Here is a 12,181-nt window from a genome sequence, read left to right on the forward strand (position 1 = left end):
GTTCTCCATAGTGGCTATATCAATTTACATTCCCACAAACAGTGCAGGAGGGTTCCCTTTTCTCCACACCCTTTCCAGCATTTATTGTTTCTAGATTTTTTGATGATGGCCATTCTGACTGGTGTGAGGTGATATCTCATTGTGGTTTTTTTTTTTTTTTTTTTTTTTTTTGCGGTACATGGGCCTCTCACTGTTGTGGCCTCTCCCGTTGCGGAGCACAGGCTCCGGACGTGCAGGCTCAGCGGCCATGGCTCACGGGCCCAGCCACTCTGCGGCATGTGGGATCTTTCCGGACCAGGGCATGAACCCGTGTCCCCTGCATCGGCAGGCGGACTCTCAACCACTGCGCCACCAGGGAAGCCCCTCATTGTGGTTTTGATTTGAACTTCTCTAATGATTAGTGATGTTGAGCATCTTTTCATGTATTTGTTGGCCATCTGTATGTCTTCTTTAGAGAAATGTCTATTTAGGTCTTCTGCCCACTTTTTGGATTGGATTGTTTGTTTTTGTGATATGAGCTGCATGAGTTGCTTGTATATTTTGGAGACTAATCCTTTGTGAGTTGATTCATTTGTAAATACTTTCTCCCATTCTGAGGGTTGTCTTTTCATATTATTTATGGTTTCCTTTGCTGTGCAAAAACTTTTAAGTTTCATTAGGTCCCATTTGTTTATTTTTGTTTTTATTCCCTTATTCTAGGAGGTGGGTCAAAAAAGGTCTTGCTGTGATTTATGTCAAAGAGAGTTCTGCCCACGTTTTCCTCTAAGAGTTTTATAGTGTCTGGCCTTACATTTAGGTCATTAATCCATTTGGAGTTTATTTTTGTGTATGGTGTTAGGGTGTGTTCTAATTTCATTCTTTTACATGTAGCTGTCCAGTTTTCCCAGCACCACTTATTGAAGAGGCTGTCTTTTCTCCATTGCATGTTCTTGCCTCCTTTGTCATAAATTAGATGCCCATATGTGTGTGAGTTTATCTCTGGGCATTTTATCCTTAATCTATAACACTGATACATATTTCTGTTTTTGTGCCAGTACCATACTGTCTTGATTACTGTAGCTTTGTGGTATAGTTTGAAGTCAGGGAACCTGATTCCTCCAACTCCGTTTTTCCTTCTCAAGATTGCTATGGCTATTCCGGGTCTTTTGTGTTTCCATATAAATTGTAAAATTTTTTGTTCTAATTCCGTGAAGAATGCCATTGGTAGCTTGATAGGGATTGCATTGAATCTGTAGCTTGCTTTGCATAGTATAGTCATTTTCACAATATTGTTTCTTCTAATCCATGAGCATGGTATATCTCCCCATCTGTTTACATTATTTTTGATTTCTTTCTTCAGTGTCTTATAGTTTTCTGAGTACAGGTCTTTTGCCTCCTTAGGTTTATTCCTAGGTATTTTATTCTTTTTGTTGCAATGGTAAATGGGATTGTTTCCTTAATTTCTCTTTCTGATCTTTCATTGTTAGTGTGTAGAAATGCAAGAGATTTCTGTGCATTAATTTTGTAGCCTGCAACTTTACCAAATTCATTGATTAGTTCTAGTAGTTTTCTGGTGACATCTTTAGGATTTTCTATGTATAGTGTCATGTCATCGGCAAACAGTGACAGTTTTACTTCCTTTCCAATTTGTATTCCTTTTATTTATTCTTTCTTCTCTGATTGCTGTAACTAAGACTTCCAATATTATGTTGAATAATAGTGATGAGAGTGGACATCCTTGTCTTGTTCCTGAACTTAGAGGAAATGCTTTCAGTTTTTCACCATTGAGAATGATGTTTGCTATGGGTTTGTTGTATATGGCTTTTATTATGTTGAGGTAGTTTCCCTGTATGCCCACTTTCTGGAGAGTTTTTATCATAAATCGGTGTTGAATTTTGTCAAAAGGTTTTTCTGCATCTATTGAGATGATCATATGGTTTTTATTCTTTAATTTGTTAATATGGTGTATCACATTGATTGTTTTGCTTATATTGAAGAATCCTTGCATCCCTAGGATAAATCCCTCTTGATCATGGTGTATGATCCTTTTAATATGCTGTTGGATTCTGTTTGCTAGTATTTTGTTGAGGATTCTTTGTCTATGTTCATCAGTGATACTGGTCTATAATTTTTTTTTGATATTTTTGTCTGGTTTTTGTATCAAGGTGATGGTGGCCTTGTAGAACGAGTTTGGGAGTGTTCCTCCCTCTGCAATTTTTTGGAAGAGTTTGAGAAGGATAGGAATTAATTCTTCTCTAAATGTCTGATAGAATTCACTTGTGAAGCCAGCTGGTCCTGGACTTTTATTTGTTGGAAGATTTTTAATTCCTGTTTCAATTTAATTACCTGTGATTTGTCTGTTTATATCTTCTAATTCTTCCTGGGTCAACCTTGGAAAGTTGTACTTTTCCAAGAATTTGTCCGTTTCTTCCAGGTTGTCCATTTTATTGGCATATAGTTGCTTGTAGTAGTCTCTTATGATCTTTTGTATTTCTGCAGTGTTATTTGTAATCTCTCCTTTTTCATTTCTAATTTTATTGACTTGAGTCCTCTCCTGTTTTTTTCCTGTTGAGTCTGGCTAAGGGTTTATCAATTTTGTTTATCTTCTCAAAGAACCAGCTTTTAGTTTTATTGATCTTTGCTATTGTTTCCTTCATTTCTTTTTCATTTATTTCTGCTCTGATCTTTATGATTTCTTTCCTTCTACTTACTTTGGGTTTTGTTTGTTCTTCTTTTTCTAGTTACTTTAGGTGTAAGGTTAGATTGTTTATTTGAGATTTTTCTTGTTTCTTGAGCTGAGCTTGAATTGCTATGAATTTCCCTCTTAGAATGGCTTTTACTGCATTCCATAGGTTTTGGATCATCGTTTTCACTGTCATTTGTTTTTAGGTATTTTTTAAATTTTCTTTTTTGATTTCTTCAGTGATCTCTTGGTTATTTAGTAGTGCACTGTTTAGCCTCCATGTGTTTGTGTTTTCTACTGTTTTTTTTTCCTGTAATTGATTTCTTATCTCATAGCATTGTGGTTGGAAAAGATGCTTGATACGATTTCAATTTTCTTAAATTTTCCAAGGTTTTATTTGTGACCCAAGATGTGATTTATTCTGGAGGACATTCTGTGTGCACTTGAGAAGAAAGTGTATTCTTCCACTTTGTGGTGGAATGTCCTAAAAATATCAATTAAGTCTATCTGGTCTATTGTTTCATTTAAAGCTTGTGTTTCCTTATTTATCTGCTGTCTGTATGATCTGTCTATTGGTATGAGTGGGGTGTTAAAGTCCCCCACTATTATTGTGTTACTGTTGATTTCTCCTTTTATGGCTGTTAGTATTTACCTTATGTATTGAGGTGCTCCTATGTTGGGTTCATAAATATTTATAATTGTTATGTTTTCTTCTTGGATTGATCCCTTGATCATTATGTAGTGCCCTTACTTATCTCTTGTAACAGTCTTTATTTTAAAGTCTATTTTATCTGATATGAGTATTGCTACTCCAGTTTTCTTGTGATTTCTGTTCACATCGAATATCTTTTTCCATCCCCTCACTTTCAGTCTGTATGTGTCCCTACGTCTGAAGTGGGTTTCTTGTAGACAGCATATATAAGTGTCTTGTTTTTGTATTCATTCAGCCAGTCTGTGTCTTTTGGTTGGAGCATTTAATCCATTTACATTCAAGGTGATTATTGATATGTATGTTCCTATTACCATTTTCTTAATTGAATTGGGTTTGTTTTGTGGGTCTTTTTCTTCTCTTGTGTTTCCCACTTAGAGAAGTTCCTTTAGCATTTGTTGTAAAGCTGGTTTGGTGGTGCTGAATTCTCATAGCTGTTGCTTGTCTGTAAAGCTATTGATTTGTCTGTCGAATCTGACTGAGATCCTTGCCAGGTAGAGTAATCTTGGTTGTAGGTTTTTCCTCTTTCATCATTTTAAATATGTCCTGCCACTCCCTTATAGCATGCAGAGTTTCTGCTGAAAGATCAGCTGTTAACCTTATGGGGATTCCCTTGTACGTTATTTGTTTCTTTTCCCTTGCTGCTTTTAATATTTTTTCTTTGTATTTAATTTTTGATAGTTTGATTAATATGTGTCTCTGTGTGTTTCTCTTTGGGTTTATCCTGTATGGGACTCTCTGTGCTTCCTGGACTTGGGTGACTATTTCCTTTCCCATGTTAGGGAAGTCTTTGACTATAATCTCTTCAAATATTTTCTCAGACCTTTTCTTTTTCTCTTCTTCTTCTGGGACCCCTATAATTCGAATGTTGGTGCATTTAATGTTGTCCCAGAGGTCTCTGGGACTGTCCTCAATTCTTTTCATTCTTTTTTCTTTATTCTGCTCCCCAGCAGTTATTTCCACCATTTTATCTTCCAGCTCACTTATCCATTTTTCTATCTCAGTTATTCTCTTATTGATTCCTTCTAGAGTATTTTTAATTTCAATTATTATGTTCTTCATCACTGTTCATTTGCTCTTTAGTTCTTTAGATCCTTGTTAAACGTTTCTTGTATTTTCTTCATTCTGTTTCCGAGATTTTGGATCATCTTCACTATCAGTACTCTGAATTCTTTTTCAGGTACGTTGCCTATTTCATCTTCATTTATTTGATCTTGTAGGTTTTTACCTTGCTCCTTTGTCTGCGACATATTATTTTGTCGTTTCACTTTTTTTTTGATGGGTGGGGCTGTATTCCTGTCTTACTAATTGTGTGGCCTGAGGCATCCAGTGCTGGAGTTTGCAGGCAGTTGGGTAGAGCCAGGTCTTGGTGCTGAGATGAGGCCCTCTGGGAGGCCTCACTATGATTAATATTCCCTGGGCTCTAAGGTTCTCCATTAGTACAGCGGTTTGGACTCAGTGCTCGCACCACAGGAGCTTGGGCTGACCTCTGGTTTGGGAACCAAGATCCTGCAAGCTGCATGACATGGCAAAAAAACCCACAAAAAAAACCAAAAACAAAAACAAAAAAACAGAAAGAAGGGGCTTCCCCGGTGGCGCAGTGGTTGAGAGTCCACCTGCCGATGCAGGGGACGCAGGTTCGTGCCCCAGTCTGGAAGGATTCCACATGCCGCAGAGCGGCTGGGCCCGTGAGCCATGGCCGCTGAGCCTGCGCATCTGGAGCCTGTGCTCCGCAACGGGAGAGGCCACAACAGTGAGAGGCCCGTGTACCACAAAAAAAAAAAAAAAAAGAAACAAAACAGAAAGAAGAAAAGTAGCAGTACAACAGCAAAGAATAAAAAATAAAATAGGTCTTCCGGGTAAGATGGCGGAAGAGTAAGACGCAGAGATCACCTTCCTCCCCACGGATACACCAGAAATACAGCTACACGTGGAACAGCTCCTACAGAACACCTACTGAACGCTGGCAGAAGACCCCAGACCTCCCAAAAGGCAAGAAACTCCCCACATACCTGGGTAGGGCAAAGCGGAGAGATCCGCACACAGAGGATCGGTGCCGAGCGGCACTCACCAGCCCGAGAGGCTTGTCTGCTCGCCCGCCGGGGCACGCAGCGCTGGAAGCTGAGGCTCGGGCTTCGGTCAGAGCGCAGGGAGAGGACTGGGGCTGGTGGCGAGAACTCAGCCTGAAGGGGGCTAATGTGCCACAGCTAGCCGGGAGGGAGTCCGGGAAAACTCTGGAGCTGCCGAAGAGGCAAGAGACTTTTTCTTCCCTCTTGGTTTCCTGGTGCGCGAGGAGAGGGGATTAAGAGCGCTGCTTAAAGGGGCTCCACAGACGGGCGCGAGTCGCGACTGAAAGCGCGGAGCCCAGTGACAGGCGTGGGACGCTGGGGCTGCTACTGCCGCCGCCAAGAAGCCTGTGTGCGAGCGCAGGTCACTGCCCACACCGCCCTTCCGGGAGCCTGTGCAGCCCGCCACTGCCGGGGTCCTGGGATCCAGGGGCGGCTTCCCTGGGAGAACGCACGGCGCGCCTCGGGCGGGTGCAACGTCACGCCGACCTCTGCCGCTGCAGGCTCGCCCCGCACTCCGTGCCCCTCCCTCCCTCCCGGCCTGAGTGAGCCAGAGTCCCCGAAGAGGCTGCTCCTTTAACCCTGTCCTATCTGAGCGAAGAACAGACACCCTCCGGCGACCTACACGCAGAGGCGGGGCCAAATCCAAAGCTGAGACCTAGGAGCTGTGAGAACAAAGAAGAGAAAGGGAAACCTCTCCCAGCAGCCTCAGAAGCAGCGGATTAAAGCTCCACAATCAACTTGATGTACCCTGCATCTGTGGAATACATGAATAGACAACACATCATCCCAAATTGAGGAGCCCGGAGTCAGTGCTGTGCCTCTGAGGTGGGAGAGCCAACTTCAGGACACTGGTCCACAAGAGACCTCCCAGCTCCACATAATATCAAACGGCGAAAATCTTCCAGAGATCTCCATCTCAACACCAGCACCCAGCTTCACTCAACGACCAGCAGGCTACAGTGCTGGACACCCTAAGCCAAACAACTAGCAAGACAGGAACACAACGCCACCCACTAGCAGAGAGGTGGCCTAAAATCATAAAAAGTCCACAGACACCCCAAAACACACCACCAGACGTGGACCTGCCCTCCAGAAAGACAAGATCCAGCCTCATCCACCAGAACACAGGCACTAGTCCCCTCCACCAGGAAGCCTACACAACCCACTAAACCAACCTTAGCCACTGGGGACAGACACCAAAAACAACAGGAACTACGAACCTGCAGCCTGCAAAAAGGAGACCCCAAACACAGTAACATAAGCAAAATGAGAAGACAGAAAAACACACAGCAGGAGAAGGAGCAAGATAAAAACCCACCAGACCTAACAAATGAAGAGGTAATAGGCACTCTACCTGAAAAAGAATTCAGAATAATGATGGTAAAGATGATCCAAGATTCTATTTCCCAGATACAAAATCTTGGAAATAGAATAGACAAAATGCAAGAAACAGTTAACAAGGACCTAGAAGAACTAAAGATGAATCAAGCATCGATTAAAAACACAATACATGAAATAAAAAATACTCTAGATGGGATCAATAGCAGAATAACTGAGGCAGAAGAACGGATAAGTGAGGTGGAAGATAAAATAGTGGAAATAACTGCTGCAGAGCAAAATAAAGAAAAAAGAATGAAAAGAACAGAGGACAGTCTCAGAGACCTCTGGGACAACATTAAACGCACCAACATTCGAATTATAGGGGTTCCAGAAGAAGAAGAGAAAAAGAAAGGGACTGAGAAAATATTTGAAGAGATTATAGTTGAAAACTTCCCTAATATGGGAAAGGAAATAGTTACTCAAGTCCAGGAGGCACAGAGAGTCCCATACAGAATAAATCCAAGGAGAAATACGCCAAGACACATATTAATCAAACTGTCAAAAATTAAACACAAAGAAATCATATTAAAAGCAGCAAGGCAAAAACAACAAATAACACACAAGGGAATCCCCATCAGGATAACAGCTGATCTCTCAGCAGAAACTCTACAAGCCAGAAGGGAGTGGCAGGACATACTTAAAGTGATGAAGGAGAAAAACCTGCAACCAAGATTACTCTACCCAGCAAGGATCTCATTCAGATTTGATGGAGAAATTAAAACGTTTACAGACAAGCAAAAGCTGAGAGAGTTCAGCACCACCAAACCAGCTTTACAACAAATGCTAAAGGAACTTCTCTAGGCAAGAAACACAACAGAAGGAAAAGACCTACAATAATGAACCCAAAACAATTAAGAAAATGGGAATAGAAACATACATATCGATAATTACCTTAAATGTAAATGGACTAAATGCTCCCACCAAAAGACACAGAGTGGCTGAATGGATACAAAAACAAGACCCATCTATATGCTGTCTACAAGAGACCCACTTCAGGCCTAGAGACACATACAGACTGAAAGTAAGGGGATGGAAAAAGATATTCCATGCAAATGGAAACCAAAAGAAAGCTGGAGTAGCAATTCTCATATCAGACAAAATAGACTTTAAAATAAGGACTACTAGAAGAGACAAAGAAGGACACTACATAATGATCAAGGGATCGATCCAAGAAGAAGATATAACAATTGTAAATATTTATGCACCCAACATAGGAGCACCTCAATACATAAGGCAAATACTAACAGCCATAAAAGGAGAAATCGACAGTAACACACTCATAGTAGGGGACTTTAACACCCCACTTTCACCAATGGACAGATCATCCAAAATGAAAATAAATAAGGAAACACAAGCTTTAAATGATACATTCAACAAGATGGACTTAATTGATATTTATAGGACATTCCATCCAAAAACAACAGAATACACATTTTTCTCAAGTGCTCATGGAACATTCTCCAGGATAGATCATATCTTGGGTCACAAATCAAGCCTTGGTAAATTTAAGAAAATTGAAATTGTATCAAGTATCTTTTCCGACCACAATGCTATGAGACTAGATATCAATTACAGGAAAAGAGCTGTAAAAAATACAAACACATGGAGGCTAAACAATACACTACTTAATAACGAAGTGATCACTGAAGAAATCAAAGAGGAAATTAAAAAATACCTAGAAACAAATGACAATGGAGACACAACGACCCAAAACCTATGGGATGCAGCAAAAGCAGTTCTAAGAGGGAAGTTTATAGCAATACAATCCCACCTTAAGAAACAGGAAACATCTCGAATAAACAACCTAACCTTGCACCTAAAGCAATTAGAGAAAGAAGAACAAAAACATCCCAAAGTTAGCAGAAGGAAAGAAATCATAAAAATCAGATCAGAAATAAATGAAAAAGAAATGAAGGAAACGATAGCAAAGATCAATAAAACTAAAAGCTGGTTCTTTGAGAAGATAAACAAAATTGATAAACCATTAGCCAGACTCATCAAGAAAAAAAGGGAGAAGACTCAAATCAATAGAATTAGAAATGAAAAAGGAGAAGTAACAACTGACACTACAGAAATACAAAAGATCATGAGAGATTACTATAAGCAACTCTATGCCAATAAAATGGACAACCTGGAAGAAATGGACAAATTCTTAGAAATGCACAACCTGCCAAGACTGAATCAGGAAGAAATAGAAAATATGAACAGACCAATCACAAGCACTGAAATTGAAACTGTGATAAAAAATCTTCCAACAAACAAAAGCCCAGGACCAGATGGCTTCACAGGCGAATTCTATCAAGCATTTAGAGAAGAGCTAACACCTATCCTTCTGAAACTCTTCCAAAATATAGCAGAGGGAGGAACACTCCCAAACTCATTCTACGAGGCCACCATCACCTTGATACCAAAACCAGGCAAGGATGTCACAAAGAAAGAAAACTACAGGCCAATATCACTGATGAACATAGATGCAAAAATCCTCAACAAAATACTAGCAAACAGAATCCAACAGCACATTAAAAGGATCATACACCATGATCAAGTGGGGTTTATTCCAGGAATGCAAGGATTCTTCAATATACGCAAATCAATCAACGTGATACACCATATTAACAAACTGAAGGAGAAAAACCATATGATCATCTCAATAGATGCAGAGAAAGCTTTCGACAAAATTCAACACCCATTTATGATAAAAACCCTGCAGAAAGTAGGCATAGAGGGAACTTTCCTCAACATAATAAAGGCCATATATGACAAACCCACAGCCAGCATCGTCCTCAATGGTGAAAAACTGAAACCATTTCCACTAAGATCAGGAACTAGACAAGGTTGCCCACTTTCACCACTCTTATTCAACCTAGTTTTGGAAGTTTTAGCCACAGCAATCAGAGAAGAAAAGGAAATAAAAGGAATCCAAATTGGAAAAGAAGAAGTAAAGCTGTCACTGTTTGCAGATGACATGATACTATACATAGAGAATCCTAAAGATGCTACCAGAAAACTACTAGAGTTAATCAATGAATTTGGTAAAGTTGCAGGATACAAAATTAATGCACAGAAATCTCTGGCATTCCTATATACTGATGATGAAAAATCTGAAAGTGAAATCAAGGAAACACTCCCATTTACCATTGCAACAAAAAGAATAAAATATCTAGGAATAAACCTACCTAAGGAGACAAAAGACCTGTATGCAGAAAATTATAAGACACTGATGAAAGAAATTAAAGATGATACAAATAGATGGAGAGATGTACCATGTTCTTGGATTGGAAGAATCAACATTGTGAAAATGACTCTACTACCCAAAGCAATCTACAGGTTCAATGCAATCCCTATCAAACTACCACTGGCATTTTTCACAGAACTAGAACAAAAAATTTCACAATTTGTATGGAAACACAAAAGACCCCGAATAGCCAAAGCAATCTTGAGAACGAAAAATGGAGCTGGAGGAATCAGGCTCCCTGACTTCAGACTATACTACAAAGCTACAGTAATCAAGACAGTATGGTACTGGCACAAAAACAGAAAGATAGATCAATGGAACAGGATAGAAAGCCCAGAGTTAAACCCACGGACATATGGTCACCTTATCTTTGATAAAGGAGGCAGGAATGTACAGTGGAGAAAGGACAGTCTCTTCAATAAGTGGTGCTGGGAAAACTGGATAGGGACATGTAAAAGTATGAGATTAGATCATTCCCTAACACCATACACAAAAATAAGCTCAAAATGGATTAAAGACCTAAATGTAAGGCCAGACACTATCAAACTCTTAGAGGAAAACATAGGCAGAACACTCTATGACATAAATCACAGCAAGATCCTTTTTGACCCACCTCCTAGAGAAATGGAAATAAAGACAAAAATAAACACATGGGACCTAATGAAACTTAAAAGCTTTTGCACAGCAAAGGAAACCATAAACAAGACCAAAAGACAACCCTCAGAATGGGAGAAAATATTTGCAAATGAAGCAACTGACAAAGGATTAATCTCCAAAATTTATAAGCAGCTCATGCAGCTCAATAACAAAAAAACAAACAACCCAATCCAAAAATGGGCAGAAGACCTAAATAGACATTTCTCCACAGAAGATATACAGACTGCCAACAAACACATGAAAGGATGCTCAACATCTTTACTCATTAGAGAAATGCAAATCAAAACTACAATGAGATATCATCTCACACCAGTCAGAATGGCCATCATCAAAAAATCTAGAAACAATAAATGCTGGAGAGGGTGTGGAAAAAAGGGAACACTCTTGCACTGCTGGTGGGAATGTGAATTGGTACAGCCGCTATGGAGAACGGTATGGAGGTTCCTTAAAAAACTACAAATAGAACTACCATATGACCCAGCAATCCCACTACTGGGCATATACCCTGAGAAAACCATAATTCAAAAAGAGACATGTACCAAAATGTTCATAGCAGCCCTATTTACAATAGCCCGGAGGTGGAAACAACCTAAGTGTCCATCATCGGATGAATGGATAAAGAAGATGTGGCACATATATACAATGGAATATTACTCAGCCATAAAAAGAAATGAAATTGAGCTATTTGTAATGAGGTGGATAGACCTAGAGTCTGTCATACAGAGTGAAGTAAGTCAGAAAGAGAAAGACAAATACTGTATGCTAACACATATATATGGAATTTAAGAAAAAAATATGTCATGAAGAACATAGGGGTAAGACAGGAATAAAGACACAGACCTACTAGAGAATGGACTTGAGGATATGGGGAGGGGGAAGGGTAAGCTGTGACAAAGTGAAAGAGCGGCATGGACATATATACACTACCAAACGTGAGGTAGATAGCTAGTGGGAAGCAGCCGCATAGCACAGGGAGATCAGCTCGGTACTTTGTAACTGCCTGGAGGGGTGGGATAGGGAGGGTGGGAGGGAGACGCAAAAGGGAGGGGATATGGAAACATATGTATATGTATAACTGATTAAATTTGTTATAAAGCAAAAAAAAAAAAAAAAAAAAAGAAAAGAAAAGGGGAGAGACGGTGGAGGGAAGGAAGGAACAAGCCTAGTGTCTAAAATGTAGTGCATGGTGTAACACAAGCAGTAACCCTTAGGACTGTGCAGCATAATTTTCTATCATCTTCTATTTATTTATTTATTTGTTTTTTGCGGTGCTCAGGCCTCTCACTGTTGTGGCCTCTCCCGTTGCAGAGCACAGGCTCCGGACACGCAGGCTCAGCGGCCATGGCTCACGGGGCCCAGCCACTCCGTGGCATGTGGGATCTTCCTGGACCAGGGTACAAAGCCGTATCCCCTGCATCAGCAGGCGGACTCTCAACCAGTGCGCCACCAGGGAAGCCCTACCATCTTCT

Source organism: Mesoplodon mirus (assembly GCF_964341445.2).
Source record: "Mesoplodon mirus genome assembly, chromosome: 3".
Classification (NCBI taxonomy): Eukaryota; Metazoa; Chordata; class Mammalia; order Artiodactyla; family Ziphiidae; genus Mesoplodon; species Mesoplodon mirus.